This window comes from Panthera tigris, chromosome D3 (genome assembly GCF_018350195.1).
Source record: "Panthera tigris isolate Pti1 chromosome D3, P.tigris_Pti1_mat1.1, whole genome shotgun sequence".
Lineage (NCBI taxonomy): Eukaryota > Metazoa > Chordata > Mammalia > Carnivora > Felidae > Panthera > Panthera tigris.
Genome location: NC_056671.1, coordinates 55854887 through 55878957, shown reverse-complemented (window position 1 = coordinate 55878957; position 24071 = coordinate 55854887). Strand labels below are relative to the sequence as shown.

General features: G+C 40.0%; 1 protein-coding gene across 24 annotated transcripts in view; it reads right to left on the bottom strand.

Annotated features, from left to right (window-relative positions):
• DTNA (dystrobrevin alpha) overlaps positions 1–24071 on the bottom strand; it is a 354664-nt gene that overhangs the window by 153858 nt on the left and 176735 nt on the right. The window contains exon 1 of one of the 24 annotated variants that reach the window (XM_042961698.1): positions 9063–9232. The exons of the other annotated variants lie outside the window; for them this stretch is intronic. The gene's annotated coding sequence lies outside the window, so the exon portion shown is untranslated. Of the gene's footprint in view, positions 1–9062; positions 9233–24071 lie in introns of those variants that run through there. 24 annotated transcript variants of the gene reach the window in all.

Genomic DNA, 24071 nt, shown 5'->3' with positions numbered 1-24071 from the left:
GATGGCATAATGGTTGAGTCCATTAACTAGAGCGCGCGCTCTCTCTCTGTCTCTCTCTCTCTCTTATTAACTGTAAGCCCTTGGGGAGATTACTTAACCTCTCTAGCCTTGGTTTCTTTATGCATAAACTAAAGATGATCTATGATAAAAGGCTCATGGGGTTGTTGTGATGATTAACGGAGATAATAACTACATGTATTCAATGATTTCTGTGTTCTAGGTGTTGTTCTCTAAATGAGGGTTCCTCAACTGAAAAACAAATGAGTAAACTAAGCACGTTTAGAACTGTACCTGGCACTCAGAAAGTGTTCTGCTTTTTTATCAGAAAATGTACAGAACTCTCATTTGATGTGCTCTGTACGTCCTCCTGTATGTTTGGATTTTCCACTGCCATCCCACATACTGGAAAGAACTATATGGCCAGCACATTGGTATTCCCTCCTCACCCTATTTGGTTTGTCCTCCTGATAGTCAGACTACTGTGGATCCCCTTGGGCAATACCCCTCTCCTCCTTCCTGCTCTTTGTTGTCAAGACAACATTCCATCTCCTCCACTTCCCCCCCGCCCCCCACATTTCCCAATATTCCTCTCCAACCACAGTGACCATACAAGTTTAGAAGAAATTGAAAATAACTTCTTGGAAAACAGTAGAGGCCCTGATGCTTCTATTATCTTCCAATCTGTGAATGAACCAGGATATACCGTGAAGAGGAAAAAAAAGCCACCTCAATGCGCAAAGGCAGGAGAATAATAATATACCCAAATCAGAAGTTCATTTACGAGACTACTTCTACAATGATAAAGGGAACTGTGTTCTGACATTTCTCAATGAGTTCTTAGTATATATTTTAAAATTCCGTGTGTGTTAGAAAGAAAAAAGACATCACTATATGTCCATATCAAAGAACATTAAGGTTTTAACAAAAGGGAAAAATTTATAAATATAAAGTTACATTTCTTTATAACCTCAGTTCTACCACATCTCCAAATAATACTGTGATGTGCCACATGCTTCAAGAACACAGATGATAGTAAGTGGCACTTGCTTCCAACAGGATGATTTACGAAAGTTGGTCTTGTTAGGAAAACTTGCATTATCTTCGATATGCTCTGTTTCCTTGGCCACGATAATCTTGCTGCAGTGATGCATGCAGTAATTGACGATTTTCAAGGAGGCTTAAAAAATAAGCCAGATGTTCTCTCCCTGACTTACTGTAAGACAGACAACTGGCAAAACACATCTCAAATCGACTCTTTTTCAACTTCTGCTTTCATGCCCTGAGCTTACACCCTCCTTCCCTCATCCTTGCTCTGAACTGTACCATTAACTTCTTCACTTATTTCTGTCCATCCGGTATGGCTTCCCCCCAGTCGGTGGTGGTGGTCATGGTGGTGGTGACAGACGATATGATGATGATGGTGGTGGTGGTGACAGTGGTGGAGACAAATACGTGATGATGGTGGTGGTGATGATAGTGGTGATGGCGATCTGGTCCTGAACACCTTCTGAGTTCTATTCTTGTTACGTCTTCATGACTCGCTTATGTCTTCAGAAATTTCTGATTCTCACCTTTCCCTGATTTTTCCCAACTGTTCCCTCTCTATAGATCTTCCTTTCCCCAATCTCCCATGTAATGCTCACTATTTTTAAAGTTTATCCCAATGCTTCCTTCTGCACAAAACATTTTTCTCACCCCTCCTCTGTAACATCTGGTCTGTGTCTTATGATTCCTAATCATATTTCAAGGAAACTTTGAATCTAGGGACTCTGGACTGTCACTCTGTTTTCAATGTCGAGTACAGTGTCTGATTGTGAAATAATAGAAAATATATATTGGTCTCTGCCCCTGAGTCCTGGCATAGAGCTCTAACACCCTTGTCATTTCCTAAGTGATAAGAACATTAGAACCATGTTTTGTTCTAATATTTGGTCTTGTCCCTGGCTCCTGACACAGAGCTCCTAAACACTTTGGGATTTTCTAAATGATAGGAGTGAGTGTCTTTGTTCTAATGAGATGACTATCAGTGGGCAACTGCATAGCTTTGGGATGGGGGCCAGTCACTAGAAAGATCAAGCCATGACTTGAAGCTTGGAACTTTCAGCTCCATCCCCATTCTCTAGGGGGAGTGATTAATGATGGATTGTCCCAAACTGATGAAACCTCCAGAAATACCAAAAGTATGGGGTTTGGATGTGTTGGTGAACACATCCATTGTGACAGGACAGGTGGTGCACCCCAACTCCACTGGGACAGAAATGCCTGCGCTCGGCACTCTTCTGGAACTCACCCTGTGTATCTCTTCGTCTGGTTGTTCACTGTTATCCTTTCTCATAGTCTCTAGAATTCTTAAGTGAGCAAGGCAAAAGAATATTTGGGACCAAGATTTCTCTGAACAATCTTGGACTTACAGTCATAGAATCAAACAATCTCCCTGTTAAGTATTTCCTTGAATGAAAGGGAAATTTCACTAAGAATATTCACCTTCTTATCCTATATCACCCTTATTCATCAGAAATGTTTGAAATGAATGCCCACATTCAATAAACGACCTGATTTGTTGTGCTTAATTCTAGAGCCACAGTGTTCAATAAGAAAGTGCTAGTCATAGATGGCCATTTAAACTCAAATTACTTGGCATTAAATAAAATTAGAAATACAGTTCCTCAGTCACACTAGTCATATTTTGAGAGCTCAACAGCTATAGGTGGTTAGTAGTTACCACATTGGACAGCACAGACATAGAATGTTTAGCACCATGGAAGGTTCTACTGAACAACACTGCTCTAGATCTCTGCCCTCTTCACTACACCTAAAGGTGAGTTTACAGTCAAGACCAATTATCCTCTGCCCATCCTTATATGAGAAGAAATTTATTTTGAGTAAATTTCAAACAATAATACTTGGGAAGTATATCCTATCCAAAATATTTACCGTTTTTCCACCAAAGTCAAAGCATTCCATGTTTTACCATTTGGCACATTCTTTCAGTGAAATTACAAAAATGAACCCTCCCTCTTCCACTTGATATGGGGGCTTTTTATTTGCAACACCAGTTGTGAAGACAAATGCAACTAAATGGATAAAGAGATCCACAGGTTTTTATTTTCTACTCTCTAACATTAGGATTTTAATGATGCTTGATGTTCCTATATTTATATTAATTCAGTTAGTCCATTGAAGCACCCTGGCATTCTGAATCTTTAGCCAAGACCCTTTTCTCTATATGACGCTGCCTAATCATGTTCTACCTAAAGAGTAGAGAAGTGGAACAGTTAGATAAACATATAGCCATGTCTGTGACCTATTACAACTTTACAGCTATCAGAGCAGAAATATAAGCTGGTGTGTTTGTTACATTTCTCAGATTCTTTTTCTTCAGAATGGCTGCTCTTGTTTACACATAAACACCATGACAATGGAAAACCCTGTGTCTATATCTATCTATATCTATATATCTATATCTATATCTATATCTATATCTATATCTATATCATCTATATCTGTATATGTTTGACTATTTATTTTGTTAGGATATTTTCCTTATAGTAGAATTGTTGGGTCCAAGGGTATACAATATTTAAAGCCTTTACTATGCATTGCTATGTTGACCCTACCCTGCTCCAAAAATATCAATTTATACTCTGAAAAGCAATGGATGTGAGTTCCCATTTTCCACACTTTCCTTAACATCGGGTATTATTTCCCTCTCCTCCCCCTGCTTCTCTCTTTTAAACATATTTGCTAAGGATTAAAATGATATTTGTTTAATTTGTAGGTATTTAAAAATAATTAGTGAATACAACACCAAAGGCACAATCCATGAAAGAAATAATTGATAAGCTGGGCTTCATTAAAATTAAAGATTTTTGCTCTGTGAAAGACAATATCAAGAGAATGAGAAGACGAGCCACAGACTGAGATTATATATTTGCAAAAGACACATCTGATAAAGGACTGTTATCGAAATATACAAAGAACTCTTAAACTCAACAATAAAAAAAAAAGGAATTAAAATACAGGCCAATGACCTAAACAAATACCTTACTAAAGAAGATATACAGATGGCAAACAAGCATATGAAAAGATATCCACATCATATGTTATTAGGGAAAAGCAAATTAAAACAACGAGATACCATTAGGCAACTCTGCTCAAAATCCAGAACAGCAACAACACCAAATGCTAATGAGATGTGGACTAACAGGAACTCACATTCATTATTGGTGGGAATTCAAAATGATACCACTACTTAGGAAGACAGTGTGGAAGTTTCTTACAAAACTGAACATACTCTTACCATATGATCCAGTCATCCTACTCCATGTTATTTCCTAAAGGAGTTGAAAACTTATGTCTACACAAAACCCTGCACATGGGTGTTTACAGCAGCTTTATTCATAACTGCTCAAACTTGGAAACAACCAAGATATCCTTCAATAGGTGAGTGAATAAATAAACTGTGATACATCCAGACAATGTAGTATTATTCAGGGCTAAAGAGAAATGAGCTATCAAGATACGAAAAGACATGAAGGAACCTTAAATGCATATTACTAAGTAGAAGAAGCCAATGTGAGAAGGCTATATAATGTATTATTCCAACTATATGATATTCTGGAAAAGGCAAAGCCAGAGAGACGATAAAAAAACCAGTGATTTCCAGGAAAGAGGGTGGAGGAGAAGGGAGAGATAAAAGGGCAGAGCACGGAGGATTTTTAGGACAGTGAAAACACCCTGTGTAATATTATAATAATGGACAGATACCATTATACATCTGTCCAAACCCATAGAATGGACAATGCCAAGAGGGAACCATAAGGTAAACTCTGATCTTTGGGTGATTATGATGTATCAGTTTAGGTTCATCCTTGGTAAAAAAAAAAAAAAAATGGACAATTCTAGGGAGTCATCTTGATAATAGTGGAAGCTATGCAGGTGTGTAATAACTTCATGTAACCATTACTTTGTGGTTTCTGCCATTGAAAGCATAACTTTCTATCTCAAGTTTTGTATTTTCTTCTACTACTTTGGTGGAACCACATTATATATTGGAATTGTCAATCCATATGGTATTTTCTTTCATGTGAGGGTAGGTAGAGGCAAGTGATATTTCTGGGTATAATATTCCCCAAACAAACACAAATTAATAGGTTTGAGACATAAAATATTGTTATTTATTTTAAAAATAATTTAAAATTTAAAAAGATGATTAAAAAATTGAAATGGTGTCAATAGTGAATATTTCATAATATACATACCAGGTAGAGGGAAATTCTTATAATAATATCACTCTAAAATGGATCAGGCTAATGTTATCATGAAAGTGGAACCAGTTGATTGTTTCTTTTTGTATATTAAAAATGTAACAAATTGTTCATTCCTAGCAATGAAATTACTTTTTTCCTATCAGATACTGGACTACATATTGCACAATTATTGATAAGTTTAATCATTATTAATGAAAGTTTCCAATGCTTATTGAACAAAGTCAACATCCTTTATAATAAGTTCTGATAACATAACAGAAATACCTATTGTTAGTGAGTTCTAAATGTTATTAATGGAATTAATTAAATTTGAAAGTAAATATCTGAAAATCACCATTAGAAATTTCTACTTTTTTTAAAAAAACATTGGCCTTTTACTACATACAGAGCTTAGAGCTTTCTAATAAAGTCTATCTTATTCTCTGAATTAATCATTATTGCCATTGTCATCATCATGATTGTGGTCACGGTGCCATTACTTTTCTTTCATTTGAAACATTTAAGAATATTTTTAAAAAGTCCAATTCTTTTCATACAAAAAAATTACATAGTTGTCAATAATAAAACTCACTTTAATGAAGTCATAGGTTTAAAAATAACAATTCCTAAAAATGGAATATCTAGCTGATAGAGTCATCAATCTTTAGAAATTTTGTCTTGGGGTTCAACAGTTATCATTAATTTTATTGAAAAAGCTATAAGAGTCAATAGGATTCTTCTTCATCATGGCTCTGTTGAACATTTATCTCCTTAATAGAGGTAAACGCAGATAATTAGCTATTTGAGAGGCTAGGGAGCTCTAGAAATTAAAGCTAAAATGTTAAGAAACACTGCCGATCATTCAAAATGAAAAATAAAGCCTGATTTAAAGAAAGGTTGACAAAAATATGATTCGATTAAAACACCTTGGCAACATTTCTAATTTAAAACAGGCACATCAAAAATCATTTTGTACCTTAAGAATGTAAATATCAAAACAACTAGAAAAGAAACTTCCATGTAGCCATTATGGACAAGAGGTTTCTCAAAAAACTAAAAATACAACTACCAGAGACCCAACAATCTCTTTTCTGAGTATATCCACAAAGGAAATTAAATCAGTACATGGAAGAGATATGTGTGCTCCCATGTTCACCGCAGCATTATTCAGAATACCCAAGATACAAAATGACCTAAGTGTCCATCAACGTATGAATGGATAAAGACTTTGTGATATATACATACAATGGAATATTTTCAAAGAAGATCCTGCCATTTGCAACAACATGCATGAACCTAGAAGACACTATACTAAGTGAAGTAAGCCAGACACAGAAAGAAAAATACTGCATGTTCTCACTCACATCAGATGGGGAGGTGGGGGAAATGAGATGTTGGTCAGCGTGTACGAAGTTGCAGTTATGTAGGAAGAACAAGTCTAGAGATCTAATGTACAGCATAATGACCATAGGTAATAATACTGTATATTGCATACTGGAAGTTTGCAAATTCCATGCACTCTTACCACACACCAAAAAGTAGCAAGTATGTGAGGAAACATACGTTAATTAGCTTGACTGCAGTAATTATTTCACTATCATAGTGAAATGTGTGAATCAAATCATGTTGTCTACCTTAAATACATACAGTTATTATAAAAAATAAAATTGAGTAGGAGCTTCCATCTTATAGACATCTCAGGTATGATGACCTGAGAAATGGACACGTACATATGGCCTGGTGTCAGGTGTATAAAAATCATAGAAATTTGGATATATGTTGTTTTTTACATACATCTAGCTCTAATGGCTAAGCTGGCTGATATCTTAGCCCAAAGACTGAGACTATAGAAACTACAGGAACTGAAACAAGAGGAATTTGTTTTCATTCCAATTACAGAATGGACTGAAGCCTGATCAAGTACTTCGAACATGGAATAGTGGAGAATGCTCGTACTTTTCAGTAATTTCACTTCATCCACACTACTCCATCTCTCTTCTTTATATATAGATATTTAACCCGTTACAGTACTGCTGGGAAAGAAGAAAGCTTGGTTAAGAGATCATTTACACTTTTATCTTTACCTTTCATCTCTCTTTCTTGTGTCCTCTCCTTCTGTCTCTGACTCTCCCTCCCTTCCTTTGGCCTCCTTCCCTTCCTTATTTTTCCTTTAATAAAAACAGACCACTTTCTACCTCAGGTATTGTCAATATTGAGAATTTCACACTTTAAAATATCTTACCAGGTACCATCTTTCACTGCTTCTTGGGAATTTCCTGTTCTTAGCTAATAACAACTTATGCTTGTGAGTATATTCTATATTCCAGAGTTGATGATCATAGCTTGTTCCATGTTCAAAACAACAAAGGGTAAAAGGAAAGAATGATTTCAGATACAAGCATGGGCATTTTACACCTGTTCAGTGTTGTTACAATACTTTTGATATTTGCTATCATGGAAATAGTGCCCTTTATTTGAAGTTATGGCAAAAAAAAATTTGAAAAAATGATTATAACTCCTTGCGCAAAGTTAGAAGATGACCCAGATGTATGAAAATTAGAGAGACTAAGGAAATAGCAATGAAAATCACAGAGCATAAATGGATATAACAAAAGCTGTTTCCCTTTTTGAAGAAAGAGAGGTATACGACCAAACTTGGGATCATTTCTTGGCTTTTATCCAAGTCAGTGCCAGTTAGTGGCAAATAATCGACTTTAGCTAGGAAAGTACTTTTTGAAAGACTTTCGTGTATGAAAACACTCCAGGTGGAGAGTGAATCCGCTTGAGTAACAGCGGGGCTCTGCTCCTGTTATAGCTCGGCTTTGTCTCTAACGCTGCCAGGACAAGTTTCTCCCAAGCCGAGAGAAGTTGGCTAAGTTAGCCCTTGACTAAAAAATTAAAGTCAGTCCTAACGTCTGATGAGAGAGACCAACAACAGACATCAATAGAAACTGCGACGAAGGAAGCAACAGAAGTTATTAGCAAAGAAATTTTCTCCTTTAACTTGCTCTGCGCATATCAAAGGCACCTCTTTTGAAGCAAGCTGCTAGGGCGATGTGTAAACAACGCAGGGAGAGGCTTCTGTGCTCTGAGAATGGAAGGTTCCCCACGCACCGCATTGTTTACATTCGGCTCTCTCCAGCCTCTAAGCAAGAGTTCCTTTTATACTAACCCGTATTGTATCTACTTCTATTTTCAAATCCTCTGAAGCATATAGACCACAATGCCTGAAAGAACATAATACGAAACGGAAATAAAATATGTTGTAAAAATTGTAGATAAAACCGAACTACTCATGTTAGATGGGGCTGGCAGGAATAGGATGAAAGAGGAATAAATGCCCAAATACAACAAATACACTATGTAACACGCGGGGGAATTTTGCCCTACTGTTAATTTAGTATAAGAGACAAGCAGCTTAGGACCGATACCACGAACAAGGTGTCCTCTAGGAAAAGCAGACCATTTCTGAAGTTCAAAACAAGGAAACATTTTGCCCTGTTTTACATTGACCTGAAGACATGGATTATTGCATTCTTATTACTTCTTTCCAGTTTTCTTACTTCTACTTGCACACACAGCCTCACACGCATACCAAAGTGCCAGAAAAAAGTCACAGTGTTTTAGACTTTCAAATTAATAGAGGGTGAAAACGGGGAGGGGGGGGCGAGGGAGCTGGGAGCAGGGGAAGGGAGAAATTTGTCCTGTGCCCACGGAGGGCTGGGGGTGGGGGCGACAGTGAAATTCCACCCAGCAAGTCCTGCTCCTGCAACAGAAGAAGAGTTCAGTTTCATAGATTGAGTTGTACCTTACCTGGTTTTGCAGTTAAAGACACCAACATGCCCCTAATTCTTCCTCTAAGGTACTACATATGCTGAAAGCTATAGTATTTGACCTTACACATTTCCACAGAAGAAACTCCAAAGCAACCTTTAACTTCAATAAAACGCTGTGTTCATTCTTCCCCTTGTGCTCAACGCACAGCAATCTAATACACCTCATCATGTGGTCCGTTACCATGGTAGCAATGAATCCAGCTGCTGAAATACAAAAGACTGACAAAAAGTTGCCTTTTTCCCCTCCACCCACCCTGACAAAGTCAGATTTTTTTTTTCTGTATGACAAGTCTAATTTGAATATGTTTCTGTTGCTGACTCAACCTCGTGAGCAAGGAAAAAAAAAAAAAAGAAACGAATAGCAGAGGTATAAGAATAAAAGGGCCCCCACAGCCCTGAAACAAATGAAATAACTATATGCATTTTTTTAAGTTGCCACTAATCCCTCAAAATACTGATCATTATCTACTACTTCTTCCAAGTATTTTTAAACACTAGTTACTAACTCAAAAAAAAAAAAAAGGAGCAATAGTCTCAAAGCTCCTTTAAATATAGATATAAAAGTTAAATAATTCAATAAACACGGATGTTGAAAACACTGCATCAGTATAGGAAGGGCTAGTCTCAAAGGATTTTCCTAGAGCAAACTTCTAATCACAGTTCAGAGGTGGGAGGCAAAATTCTTCAACTTCTTTTCATCAAACCCTGTGGTTAGCCATTATTTAAACAGATTAAGTCCCAGTTCTGTTTTATTTATTTATTTAAGTTTATTTATTTATTTATTTTGAGAGAGACAGAGACAGCACAAGTGGGGGAGGGGCAGAGAGAGGAGAGTGAGAGAATCCCAAGCAACTGTCAGTGCAGAGCCTGATGGGGGGCGGGGGGGGGGGCGGGGAGGGGGCTTGAGCTCCCGAACTGTGAGATCATGACCTGAGCCAAAATAAAAAGTTGGATGCTTAACATACTGAGCCACCCAGGCGCCCCTCCTATTTTAAATGATCACAGATTTGGATCTGTGGTGACACAGCCTGATAGAATCAACCAAAGCATACTTGGGGGTTCCATATTAAGAGTAGAAGTTTGGAGTTGGGACAGTTGCAACTCTGAAGAATCCTGGGACCCCCAAGCCCATAGCTACGCAATTAATATTTAAGGAACCACCTTCAGTTTATTCGCATGTGCTTTAAGGACGCCTGATGGGAGGCCTGGGTGACAGGCTTCACCTGGCCACAGCTGTGGTCCCTCCCTCCCACCATGGACATCCTTCACAGCTGGTGCTCTCTCCACCATCAGGCGAGCAGCTATTCTGTCCCTCGGGTCATGCATGGCCAATCCCCTGCTTCCACAGCTTTGCTTACTTTCCAGATTTAGCTCAAATTCCATAATAATTTGTTTACATATCTATTCTCTCTCTTTAGACATGGACTCGCCTAAGAAGGGGAATGTTGCCTTATTTATCTCTTCATACCATGGAACCAGCAAAGGGTTTGGCATAATGTCGGGCTCGGTGGCTATTTCTTGAATGAATAAAGCAGGGAATGAATGCTTTATGTCAGCACAGTGGAGGAAATCTCAACTCCTCCAGGACTGTGTTCACAGCATTCTCTGCTGTGGTCAAGCCCCTGAGGGGGGGGTTGCTCAGGCTTTTCCTTACTATCCCACGCTGCACAGGGAGGGAGGCAAGAGTAGCAACCACCGAGTTACTCAGATGTGGTTTTAAAATCGGTTCTTACCCAGACTGGCTTTGTGATCTTGGATAGATTATTTAACCTCTCTAAACCTTGGTTACTCTTATGTAAAATTTCTACTTTCAAAAGTTATGAAAAAGGATTAAATGAGATGGTCCAAGGAAATTACCAAGCACTGAGCTTGAAACACAGTTAAGTGCTCAATACATTATCGCTAGAGTTATTTAGCAAAAATGTTTATGAGTTTTGAACAAAAGGGACAAGAAAGCTCATTGACACCTGACTTTCCCTTGATGATAAAACTGTCATTTTCAACCAGATACACATTTTCAATGATACGCTTTATAATATGAGTAGTGACACAGCATAATACAGAGACCATTTCAGGTAACTAGCCAGGATTGCCTGCTCCCGCTTACAAACTATCTAGAGGAGATGATGACCAGCCAAAAGGTTTTACATATTCCCAATGTGAAGTAACTGTGGAAAGAGTATTAAAGTTGGTAGTTGATTAAAAAAAAAAAAAAACTTTTTAAAACTTTTTAATTTTTTTAAATTTTATTTATTTTTTTAATGTTTTTATTTATTTTTGAGACAGAGAGAGACAGAGCGTGAGCAGGGGAGGGGCAGAGAGAGAGAGGGAGACACAGAATCCGAGGCAGGCTCCAGGCTCTGAGCTGTCAGCACAGAGTCCAACACGGGGCTCAAACTCACAGACCGTGAGATCATGACCTGAGCCAAAGTCGGACGCTTAACCGACTGAGCCACCCAGGCGCCCCTAAAACTTTTTAAAAAGAATTGTCATTAGAAAGAGCCTCAGAATAGAAATTATATACAGAGACCACGTTTTTAACAACGTACCAATGTTAGCTTAACAGCCTTTAAAAGGTCACCTTGATCAGTAACAAGGGCTGTAAACTGCTCGCCACTACAGACTTTCAGTTGCTTTTCTCCGCAGTCATCTAACTCAGGAAATTGCCAGGCACCAAAGCCAATTGCATAGGAAAAGCAGCATTAAAATCCCTTTGAAGCCTTCTAGTGCAAAGAAGCCACCAGGGGTTAAAAAAAAAAAAAAAAAGAAAAAGAAAACGACAACAAGAAAAACAAAACCTGTGGCAGAGAAAAAACTTTCATGGCAGGAAGTTGCTATAAAGAATAAAATGCATGTTGCACATCACAAGATTTCTCTATCATTACAAGCAAGACCTACAGCAAATCAGTAGAGATTATTAAAACAGCTCCAGCACTGCTGCCAACTCTGAAAAATCCTTCAGGGTGGTGACTCGTCATGACACAGTCCTACAAAGCGTGGAAGTGAGGCAGAATAGACAAAAAGGCAAGAAGCATATCCACTGGAAAGTCAGAGCCCCTTAATCCTTGTCAGGGCAGCTGATGAAGGAAAGACTCATAGAACCGCAATCTGAATAATTCATAATTATTCTCATGTGTGGCTGGCTCAATAGAAACGCTTTCACTGCTTGTACTCATTTCTTTGTGAGTCTTTACCTTGTGTCTTTTTCCCTCCTACAGATTGCTTATGCATCCCACCATTCTTCATTTTGTCAACTGAAGAGCATATCATTTATCTAGTCAATGTAGACCCCTCCTAGGGATTAACTATGATGAGCACACATCGTTTGTCAGATGTCAAGCAACTTGTTTGATTCTCTCTCTTAAGCATTCAGGAAATATGATGCCAATATATTTGGTTTCACAAAGTTTGAAATCCCCTTTTGCCAATGTTAAGATTAACCTCTTGTTCAGTGTGAACAAAATTTGTAACGTAATCTGTGCTGGGATGACCCACCTAATTTCATATGAAGAATCTTAACACCCGGGGGAAACAGTTTCGAGACATAATGCTTCAGAATTATGAGAAAGATGGGCCAAGCCTTGGATGCACAGACCTGGGAGAGAGCTTACAGGGTTGTTTGCCTCACTGCTGTCTCTTCAGACATGAGGGCACCTAATTTCCCACGAACTCGAGGTAACAACATGGGCTCAGAGGTCACATGCTTGAATTCAACAGGATGGCTACCAAAAAAAAAAAAAAAGAAACACCCCCCCCCAAAAAAAAAACCCAAAAAACAACTGGCTGCTAATGTCAATGAAATCAAAACAAGACAAAACAATTTGAACCCCTGCAAAGTCCATTTTTTCAGGTCACATTTTCAAATTGTTATTTAGTTTAGAATACCACAAAGAGCTTTATTGTTAGGGCGCTGGTTTAAATCAAATAAGAAAACTCGTTCACAGCAACAACAAAAAAGATTGCGATCTATTGAACAATTTTTGCAGGCACATAGTTTCTCCAGCTGCTTTGAGCAGCTGACCTAAAAAATATTAATCGGATTAGTATCTATTCTACTCATGAAAATTTCTTATGAAAGAACAAGGCTATTGCAAGGCATCTCAGTTTATATAACTCAATATCAAGATATTCTATTTTACCCTGAAGATGTTTTCAAAACATGCACTCCTCTTTTGAATTGTATTAACGGGGCTATAAATAAGTATCTGGTTTTAAATAGCACTGTGAAATTGATGGATACAGATCCCACAGATAACTAATTGTGAACCCTGAATCATTTTGCCCTATTCACATATGGAAATTTATTCCCAAATTTCTGTTTTTGTATTTTTAATCTTTTCAAATTTCAAGAATACATCTGGATTCTTCCTTAGTGAAAAACATACTTGGTTTTTAAACCTAAGAATAAAATAATAATAAATAATAAAACCTGACATGACGTGCCCATTTTCTCACTGAAAGGTAATATTACAAGTCCAATGTAGAGAAGTTGAGGAATATAGATTTATGAAATCACATCAAAAGCACATATAATTTATTTATCCGAGGTAACTGATATTGACATTTTGATGCATTTCTTAATTTTTATATACTAACAATCTTGGATGATTTTGACTATAGCTTTCTTTCACCTAAAGAAAGACATGTAAAATAAACATACTGTACTATTATACATTATTTGAAAATATTTTTTAATAGTTGCATAAAATTCTACTATTTGGATGTGTCAGAATTCACTTAGCCATCCCTCATTGTGAAATAAATATTTAGTCTTTTCCCGGTTTCTTTTTATAAGTGATACATCTTTGTATGTAAGTTTTTGATTATACCTTGGGTTATTTCCTTAGAACAGATTCCTGTGTGGGAGTGGGAATTATTGAGTTTAAATTAGAAAATCTAAGCATAGAATGTTAGAATTAGAAGACTCATACCTATAATTCAGTGTAATACAGACTTTATTGATGAGGAAACAGGTGAAATAACGGTATCAAAGTCCTGCCATGTGTTCACTGTGCTTTTCTTTTAAGATTAAAAAAATGTTTATTTATTATATATTTTTGACAAAGAGAGAGCACGAGCAGGGGAGGGGCAGAGAGGGGCGGGGGGGAGACACAGAATACAAAGCAGGCTCCAGGCTCTGCACTGTCAGCCCAGAGCTCAATGCGAGCTCGAACTCATGAACCACAAGATCATGACCTAAACTGAAGTTGGAGGCTCAACCGACTGAGCCACCCAGATGCCCTGACTTTGCTGTTTGTAATATCGCCCTGCTGACTCTAAATTCATGTCTGAGGGGCCCCTTCCCAGTTCCAGTTTGGCATCCTCTGTGAAACTCCACAAATGTGCTCCAGGGTCCAAGGCAGGACCGGGAGTTACTTGGAGGCAGGTAACACAGTTTTGTTGTTGTTGCCGTTGTTGTTGTTGTTGTTGTTGTTGTTGTTTGGTCAGAGGCAATCAGCGTGGCAGCATCTCTACAGCCCCCTTCCACTGACAGCAAAACAGAGTGGATACTGAGAAGAAGCAAATATTCGCTCAGGTCAAAATCTGTCCTGAGGAGAACAAAATGGAAAAAGATTCCAAGAGAGTTGTGAGGTCAGGATGCTCTGAGTTTGAGTTGATATAAAATCAGGCAGAGTTCTTCGATAGACTCCGAGTTCTTTTCTGTCCTTGTATTCGGTGGGGAAACCAGAAGATCTGTGGGGTTTGAGTGGCAGACTGTCAGGGAACTTGTAGGAGCAGGGGACTGAGTACTTGTCTGGTCACCCTCTGTGACAATCCCATATCCTGTAAAGCCAGGCGTGTTTGCAGAGCCACGATGACGTCTTCGTTTGACAGAATATATTCTTTCTCAGTTCGAGGGAAGAGAGGAGGACATTTCTGAAAATCAGGTCTACTCATGAAGTCAAAGAAACAGGCATATTCCCGAGAAGTCACTCTTGAAAGAATTCATTTTCTTAATCTGAATACACAGTTACACAAGATTATTACTTCTTGGTCTCTTCCGCCTGACTTATTCTAAAATAAGATGACTTATTCTAATTCAATAAATTTTAATTAAGTGTCTTCTAAAAGCCCATATTGTATAGATGTAGGCGGGAGAAATATAAATAGCCTACAGCCTAGAAGGGGAGATAAGAATATGGATAAAGAAAATACAGCCGTAGATACAATATATGAAAAAAATATAATTAACTGACTTGAGAGTAGATAGATAATTTAATTAGGTCCGTTTAGGCAGAACATTTAGGGGGGGAAATCATCCATTCAGTGTGCCCCAAGCTTGGAAAGCGGTTGATGTTCGGATATTAGGTGTATTTTCCCAGATGCTTTTGCTTTGTGCTTGGGTACTAGGGCTATATCTGCGCAGTATACACGCCAAAAGCTCCATGGACGGATGCCTGATGTACCTAAGAGCATATTCAGTGACCAAGATTAGACAGAGGAGTGATAAGTTACTGAGTTTCTCCCTTCCTTTGTTATGCGCTCCTCAGAAAGGATAAGTAATTAGTTGGTGGCAAGGTGAGGGGTGCGGGGGGAGGGGTAGTAGCTGTCTCTACAGTCGTATGTGTGTATAAATCGTAGGTAATGAGATGGAGAGACTGGGAAGCAAATGCCATGTCATGCACCTTGTGGGCACTCAATAAAAGTTCATTATCGATGCCAACTTTGATGAAAATAAAGGGTATTATAACATGGAGCAAGTTAGGAGAATAATTAAAGGCAAGACTATAGGAGAAGAAATTATTAAGGAAAAATAGATTAAACAGTTGGAAAAGGATACAAGGTGACTTAGGGGGAAAGATAAAAGTAAAAATATATGTGGTTAAAGAGAACATATAGCATAATTATCCAGGGGGTAAGAGAAAAAGAATACTGACGAGGAGCGCCTGAGCGGCTCCGTCCGTTAAGTGTCTTGACTCTTGATTTCTGCTCATGTCGTGATCTCACGGTTCCTAAGATCAAGCCCCATATTCGGCTCTGAGCTGACAGCATGGAGGCTGCTTGAGACTCTGTCTCTCTCTCTCTCTTTCTGCCCCTCCCCTGCTCACGGGCTCTCTCTCAAAATAAATAGTTGTTTTTTTTTTTTTTTTTATAAAAGAATACTGAAGAAATACACAATTGAGAAAGTTGTCTGAATAAGTGAAGACAAGTTGACAAAGCAGTGTCTGAAATGTCATTGTATATACCTACATGAATTTCATGATCGGAATGAATGATAAAGTTTCATTTGATAGCTAAACACGCCTTACATAAATTGACCCACAATATAAAGATATTGGGCGCTTTGGACCCTCCTGGGTGTCTGTGGTGGTAAACACTCCATCAGTAGAGATCACCTAACATCTCCGAGGTTCTGGTACGTGACACCAGGGAGTTCACTGGAGTCAACCTGGGAGGCATTATCCTTCTCCATACTTCACACTGGTTAATTCTCCATCAGGCCACTGCATTCGGTTTAGAGCCTCTCGGTGACATGTGAAATGGAGAAACTGGAGAAACCATCATACAAGGGGGGAACAATGAGCAGGAAGGGAAGTCGCATAAAAGCCGGCCAGGGAGGCACTTTACGCATGTGAAAGGCTATCTGCATATAAGTAATGGTGAGCAGGTGGTCTTCATTTGTTTACGGAAGGCACCACGCTATGTGTTCGCCAGGTGAGACATCAGAAAGGACCCCTGACATGATAACAAAACCAGGGCGTGTAAGTAACACAAGGCCGAGAGGCCTCAGCTCCTACTTTGTTCATCACAGATGAATCGCCACTCACGTTCATTATACAGGTAACGGCACTTGACCTCCCAGTGGAGACACAATTCTGTGTTCATATGTTCCTATACACACACATTGAGAAGACAGAAACCTTCAGTCATACATCAGATTCTGTGGCTTGCATTGCCCACCCATACGATCACACTTGTGGCACTAATATGCAAAGTGTAAGAACAACTCTATTTGTTTCATCTATTCAGGCTCTGTGATATCTTTGATAAACATTGTAGGCCGATTAAAAAATAAGAGTAATCAAAAATATTTTCTAATCACTTATAACCCCACTGGCCACAAGTAATAGTTTTGAATTTATCTATTCATATCTGTTTCTAAGTACCTATGTAGCTTCATTTTAAAATGGATTGTCAGATAGGTGAAATCGGTGGTGGGGATTAAAGAGGACACTTATCACGGTGAGCACGGAGCCATGTATAGAATTATTGAATCGCTACATTGTACACCTGACTCTAATATAACGCTGTATGTGAACTAGACTGGAATTAAATTAAAAAAACTTAATCAAATTAAAAATACACAGAAACACACTTTGAGAATGGTAAAAAACAAAAATGCAAAACAAGAGAGAATAAAACGGATTGCTACCTTTTTTCTTTTTTTCTTTTTTTTGAGAGACAGAGCATATGAGCGGGGGAGAAGGACAGAGGAAGAGGGAGAAAGAAATCTCAAGCAGGCTCCACGCTCAGCAAGGAGCCCAATGCGAGGCTCAATCCCACAACCCCGGGACAATGACCTGAGCTGAAACAAAGAGTCGGACAGTTGAGCCACCCAGGAACCCCTAGATTGTTAGTTTTAAAACTGCAACATTTTCCATATTCTAAAGGAGGCTACAGGCCTCATGACTACCTTTGAGGAAGAATGCTCTTTTTATTTTTTATTTTTTTTGGGGATAAACTTCAAGGGGCTTATGTTTATATATAAACTAGTCTACAAGAGAGGGATGAAGGAAGATAAATTAGGTCATCCTGTGAGACAGAGGAAAATGCTCCCTTCACTATGAGTTGTATAGCTGAAAGACTGTGAGTTGTTAACCGGAATAAGAAGGGTTTGGGGACTAGATCCAGGGAGGATGGGTGTTGACGTTCTGGACACGGGGAGCAAGGTCCAGGTCAGAGGGAATTCCTACCTGTAGGGGAACCAGGTTCTAAAACATGGTGGCCCAGGAGGAAACAGCCAATATGGGATCCCTTTTGAACGGTATGACTATGGTCTAAGGAATAATGATGCTGATGACTAATTTTAAATATTCTGAGTTATAATAGCTCTGTTATCATCAAGATTTTAGGAAAGCTTTGAGAATTGCCCTTAGCTTCACAGTGAGTAATTAAGTCTGTGTCCATGCTTGGAATGGGGTCTAAAGAAAGAATAGGCTTCCTGAGAAAGTGGTATTTGAGATGACACCTGCAAAGAATGGGGAGGAGTCTTTGAAGCAAAGGGGCGAGTATGTGTGAGGTCTCTGAGAGGGGAGAGAGCCCAGTGTGCTCAAGGAACACAAGGAAACCAGTGTGTTTGGAGCGCTATGCATAAAGGGCAGAGGGTCATGGCATGCAGACGTTGGCAGACCAAGGATTTGAGGGATTCTAAAATTTATTCTAAGTGCAGTGGGGAGGTTTGAAGGATTTCAAACATGAGAGGAACATAATCCAACTTTTATTTTTTACAGGAGTGTCCTGGCTATGGGGTGGAGAACGGACAGGAGAGGGGCAAGAGTATTTAAAGAGCAGCCGTCTGAGGGCCAACTGTGGATTCTGAACTAAAATGCCACCAGTGGAGACAGTGAGAAGTGTACATGTTTGAAATATATTATGGAGACAGAATTGACAGGACCCCAGTACAGACTGAATGAGGGAGGACGAGTGAGAATAGAATGGAAAGAAGAGGTGCTTGGGTGGCTCAGTGGGTTAAGTGAATTACTCTTGATTTCAGCTCATGATCTCATGGTTCCTGAGACAGAGCCCCATGTTGGGCTTTTTGCTGATGGCAGAGGGGTGGGGGGTGGGGCGTGGGAGGGGAAGTCTGCTTTGGATACTATGTCTTTCTCTCTCTCTGACCCTCCTCTGCACGCTCTTGTGCTCCTGCTCTCTCTCTCTCAAAGATAAATAAACATTAAAAAAAAGAGTGGAAAGAAAAACTCCCAGCATTCAGAAGTAAATGGAGGTGCCATTTACGACAATGCAGAAGTTGGCTACAGGAGCTTGTTGCGGGAATGCGACAATGCGTAAGCAAGGCAAAGTGCTGAATTTGAAATGTTTCTGAGGCACTGCCTCAGTAATGTCACATAAGCTGTGTCTATATCTGCTTGAAGCCCTAAAGACAGGGCCCGAATGGAGATGTACATGTGACAGCTGTAGGTGCAAGAGATTTTTGTAAAGCCGGGGGAAAACATCCATGGAGAAACGTGCCCAAGACTCCTCTCCAAGACAGAGGTTCGGGGAGGTAAGAGGAAATCCTTGTGAGTGTGTTTCTATGGAAGCTGAAGGGGAGTTCTTCAGGAATGAAGGGGTGGTCTTTGAGTTGAAAGCTACTGAGAGGCTGAGTAAGATGAGAATGGGAAAAGCATTCATTAGCTTTAGAATAGGGAGATAATGAAGACCTCAATAAAACCCCTTTTCATGAAAGGGTGAAGGACAGAAGAATGGGAGGTGAGGATGTGGACTCAGACTGGGTAAACCAGTTTTTGTTTTTGAGAAAGCTGGATCTGTAGGGGAGCAGAAGTAGGGCAGCAAATGAAAGGAAACATGAAATCAAGGGGATGTTTCAAATACAGGAGACTCTAGAAAATATTTACATGCAGAAAACAGCGGTCCGCTAAGGGCAGACAGACTGATGACATGGGAGAGAAAATGGCCGACTGCATGTGCACAGTCCTAAGAGGGTAAAGGGGGACCAGATACAGAGTAAAAGTGCAGAAATTAATTCTTCTGTGACGTGAAGGGAGAAGGATGCAGATGAGGGTATGTGTGTACATTTGGGCATGGAAAGAGGGAGTTCCTTTCTAGTGGCTTCTGTCATCTCAATGAAGTCAAAAGCAAGGTTGCTAGCTCAGAATGAGGAATGGGGAGAAGGCTTTGATGCAAGGGGAGAAATAATGAGCTAGTCATTGTGGAGAGTAGAATGAGCGGACTACTGAAATAGTAGGACTGCCACGGAATGTTGCGAGCACATCTGACGTCGTGATCATGACTCTAGGATGCTCAGTCGCGTGGCTTTCTTTGACAAAGCTCAGCCAAGTAGGTGAAAGTACAGGAAAGGCAGGTAAGTGGGTTCATCTACTTGGCTTGGCTGTTGCCTGGCGAATAGACGGTAGGAAAAACATGCAGGGAGGTGAAGGTACATAAAAGGCAACGGACCATGGAATCTAACCAGGCAAGGAGGGAAGTAAAAACACAAGGTGGTTGTTTGATAGTGAGAAAGAGTAAGGACAAAAAGACTTTGTAACGAACACAAAGAGTTGCAAGTGTGGAGATCAGAACAAGCTGGAGGGGGAGGATATGGTGTTTGGAGAGCGAGATATCTTGCTTTCTTTTCTGATGGTGCAAGTGGTTCAAAGAAGTAGATGGCTGAGGTCAAATGGAGGGATTTATTTCTGGATATGAGGAAGGTATTGATTGGATCATCCACGGGTATACTGAAGTTATCAAGAATAAAGCACCTAAGCAGCACCAATGAAAGTTCTGTAGGAAACAGATCTAAGCTCTAATCCTGTGATCTAGATTTTGTATGGTGGGAGGTACTGGTGGCTTTCTTCATCACTGCATTGATAGAGCTTCCTTAAGTATTAATTCAACACCAGAGGAAAACAGCCGAGAAAGGCGGAAAGAAACAAGGTCCTGACCACAAGATCCTTTGAGCCTCTGAACTGCCCTTATTTGCAGCCTGACCATTCCTATTTTGTTAAGCTGGCCTGAGTGAGTTTTCATTTTTTTTTGTCACTTGCAAATACAAGGCATAAACTAATACAAAAGCGTCTATTTCACAAAAGAGAAATACATGGAAATATAACGGATTTGTTGCTTACCTAATATCCATTTTTCTTTGCTGGTGGAATTGTTATCTGTACTTCCACCATAGGTCACGAGGAAGGGTCAAAGTCAATCACTGCTATTGCAATCACCTTGTCAGCGGTGCCAGTAAAACATAAAGGAAAAGCTGCTGGGGGGGGGGGTGTAGTGGATTGAGTAGTGCGAGGGTTCATTTTACGTGTCAATTTGACTGGGCCATGGTTGCCCAGATATTTCATTAAACATTATTCTGGATGTGTCTATGAGGGTGTTTCTGGATGAGGTTAACATTTGAATGGGTAGATTTGGTAAAGCGGATTGCCCTTCCCAACGTTGAATGTTTGAAAAGAACAAAATGCGGAGCAAGAGAGAATGTGCTCTCTGCCTGATGGTCTTGGGGCTGGGACATTGGTCTTCTCCTGCCTTCAGACTCAGACTGGAACTTACTTCATTAGCTCTCCGGCTTCTCAGGCCTTTGGGTTGCAGACACAGGGGCTTCCCAGACTCCATAATTGTGTGAACCAATCCCTTATAAAAAAATCTCCTTCTCTATATATCCTATTATAGCTCCTAATACAAGTAGTGGCCCTAAAAACTTCATGGTCACCAAGAAACTCAGAATGTGACCTTATTTGGAAATAGTCTTTGCAGATGTAATTAATTAAGGAGCAAGAGGAGATCCTACTGGTTAGCGTGGGCCCTGATAAGAGGAGAGGACAAGGAGAAAGACACACCCAGAGAAAGCCATCAGAAGATTGGGACAGAGATTTGAGTGATGCAGATACAAGCTAAGGAAGTCAACGATTGCTGGAGCCACCAAAGTTAGGAAGAGGCAAGGAAGGACTCTTCCCTAGAATCTTTAGACGGAGCATGGCCCTGCCAACATCTTGATTTCAGAATTCTCTATTTTAGAAACTATGAGAGAATAAATTTCTATTATTTCAAGCCACCAAGTTTGCAATCATTTGTTATAATGTCCGTAGGAAACGAATACAGGGGGTTTCCGGGAAAAGTCTCTTTACTCAACCAAGAGGCTCATGGGGACAAGAGAAAAAGTTGATGGACAAGGAAATGGCAAAAGGTTCCATGTGGCTGGGGCACAGGTTGAGTGGTGAGTCAGCTCCCAAGAAGAGCCTGAAGAGGTTGCCGGGCTCAGCGTGCTATCACCGGAAGCATAGAAAAGCAGCAGATGCTAGACTGTGTGAAGGACCAGATCAAGGGAATTATGAGTGGAGAAGCAAAACCATTCTCTGAAAACAGGTCTTTGTTTTCTTTTTACATGCTACAGACGATGGCCTTCTTTTTCTGCATGTGTTGGCTAAAGTGAATTGTCTGCTTCCTGTCCACATTCCCTGGGGATTCTGCACTGCCTATGCCCAACTGCTGCCCTTGCTCTTGGGGTAGTTCAGACTCCCCGAGGGGCAGGCAATGAGCAGGAGAGAGGGCTTCTCTGACAGGAGAAATCAGCTTGTCACCCCATCGCCCTCAGTGTGAGGAGACTGCTTGCTACTCAGGCATCTCTGTTTCATACAATCAAACGTTTGGTGCACAATTTGGTCCTTTTTACACTCTATGCCCTGACCTGAAATCCCATCTTCCCCACTAATGTCACCTTCCAAGGAGGGACGTTTTAAAGTGAAATTTCCTTTTTCAGGAAGACTCTGTGCCCTTCAAACACTGTCATCTCTTAGCCAACACAGGTTCCTAGAACCCAGTCACTCACTCTGGACGTTGACAGGGGACAAACGGGCTGTGATGAACTACCCTGTCAGCCTGCTCCGATGACACATATGCATTCTAATGGGGACCCTCTGGAGATGTAGAGTTTCAGACAACACAGGAGGCAGCTGATGCAGGTAGTTTTGGATCGAGGAGCATAGTGACCTGACAGGAGCTGATCTTTGGAGCCTCATCTACTTTGAATTCAAAATCCACTACCTGCTGACTGCATGGCCTTGAGCAAGTTACTTAACCCCCCAAACCTCGATTTCATCGTCTAAAAATAAGGGTAAGAGTCGCACCTACCTAACAAAGTGGCCGTGAAGAATAAGTAGCTAACGTATAAAGACAACCTAATGTGGAGCCTGCTATGAATCACTGTGGTTCTTAATATTTCAGAGCAGGGGTTCTCAACCTGGATGCTACTGACACTTTGGGACAGGTAAATTCTCTCCTTTAGGAGACTATTCTAAGCACTGTAGGATGTTAAGCAGAATCGTGACTTCTACTCACTAGAGGCTAATAGCATTCCACACCACCTCCATCCCTGAGACATGACAATACAAATGTCTACCAATATCACCAAATGTTCCGTGGGGGGCAAAACTGCCCATGATTGAGAACCACTGCTTCAGAGTCAAATGGCAGGTCTTTGCACATCTCTTAATAACAGTGGATGATGATTTTCTGCCTTGCCTCGATGTGGGGTAGAGGCCACACAAACGATTTGGTTATGAGTAATAACATTTTTCCTACTTCAGTAAAAAACTATTTTTTTCCGAGCACTGAAGCCTGTGTGTCTTGTCTGGTGTGCTTCTTCAAATTTTCCTCTCTATGGGCAAGGGAGGTTGAAACACGTTGTGAGGGTGGGATCTGACAGTGGAATCACTTTCCAACACTGGCATTCCTTTGTTATCTTATTTTCCTCCTTAAGCACTCATACCCATCTCGCTTCCAACTCAATAGGATGGTCATTACTATTTTCACGAAAAATTTAATGTCCCCCTCGTCCTTTTCTTGAGTAAAATATTTAATGAAGGGGCCACATTTCATCCTGGGTGTTTGGAATCCCAGGCTTACAACCAAGTAACCCAGTTAGAACAGAATGGCATTATAAGGATGCACTTTGATTTGCTGGTTGTGTTTTCTTCAGAAGGCATCAGGCAGGAATTTTTTATTTTGTGGGTTGATTTCACCATCCAGCTAAACGTGCTCTTAAGTCTACCCAGTTTCCCTTGGCTTCTATATTTCTTTAAAAAAATTTTTTTATAAATGTTTATTTATTTTTTGAGAGAGAGAGAGTGAGCAGGGGATGGGCCAAGAGAGACGCACAGAGAGCTGTCAGCACAGAGCCCAATGTGAGGTTCAAACCCAAGAACCATGAGATCATGACCTGAGCTGAAGTCGGATGCCCAACACACTGAGCCACCCAGGTGCCCCACTTCTACGTTGCTTTTTAAAACATTGGCCTTTCAGG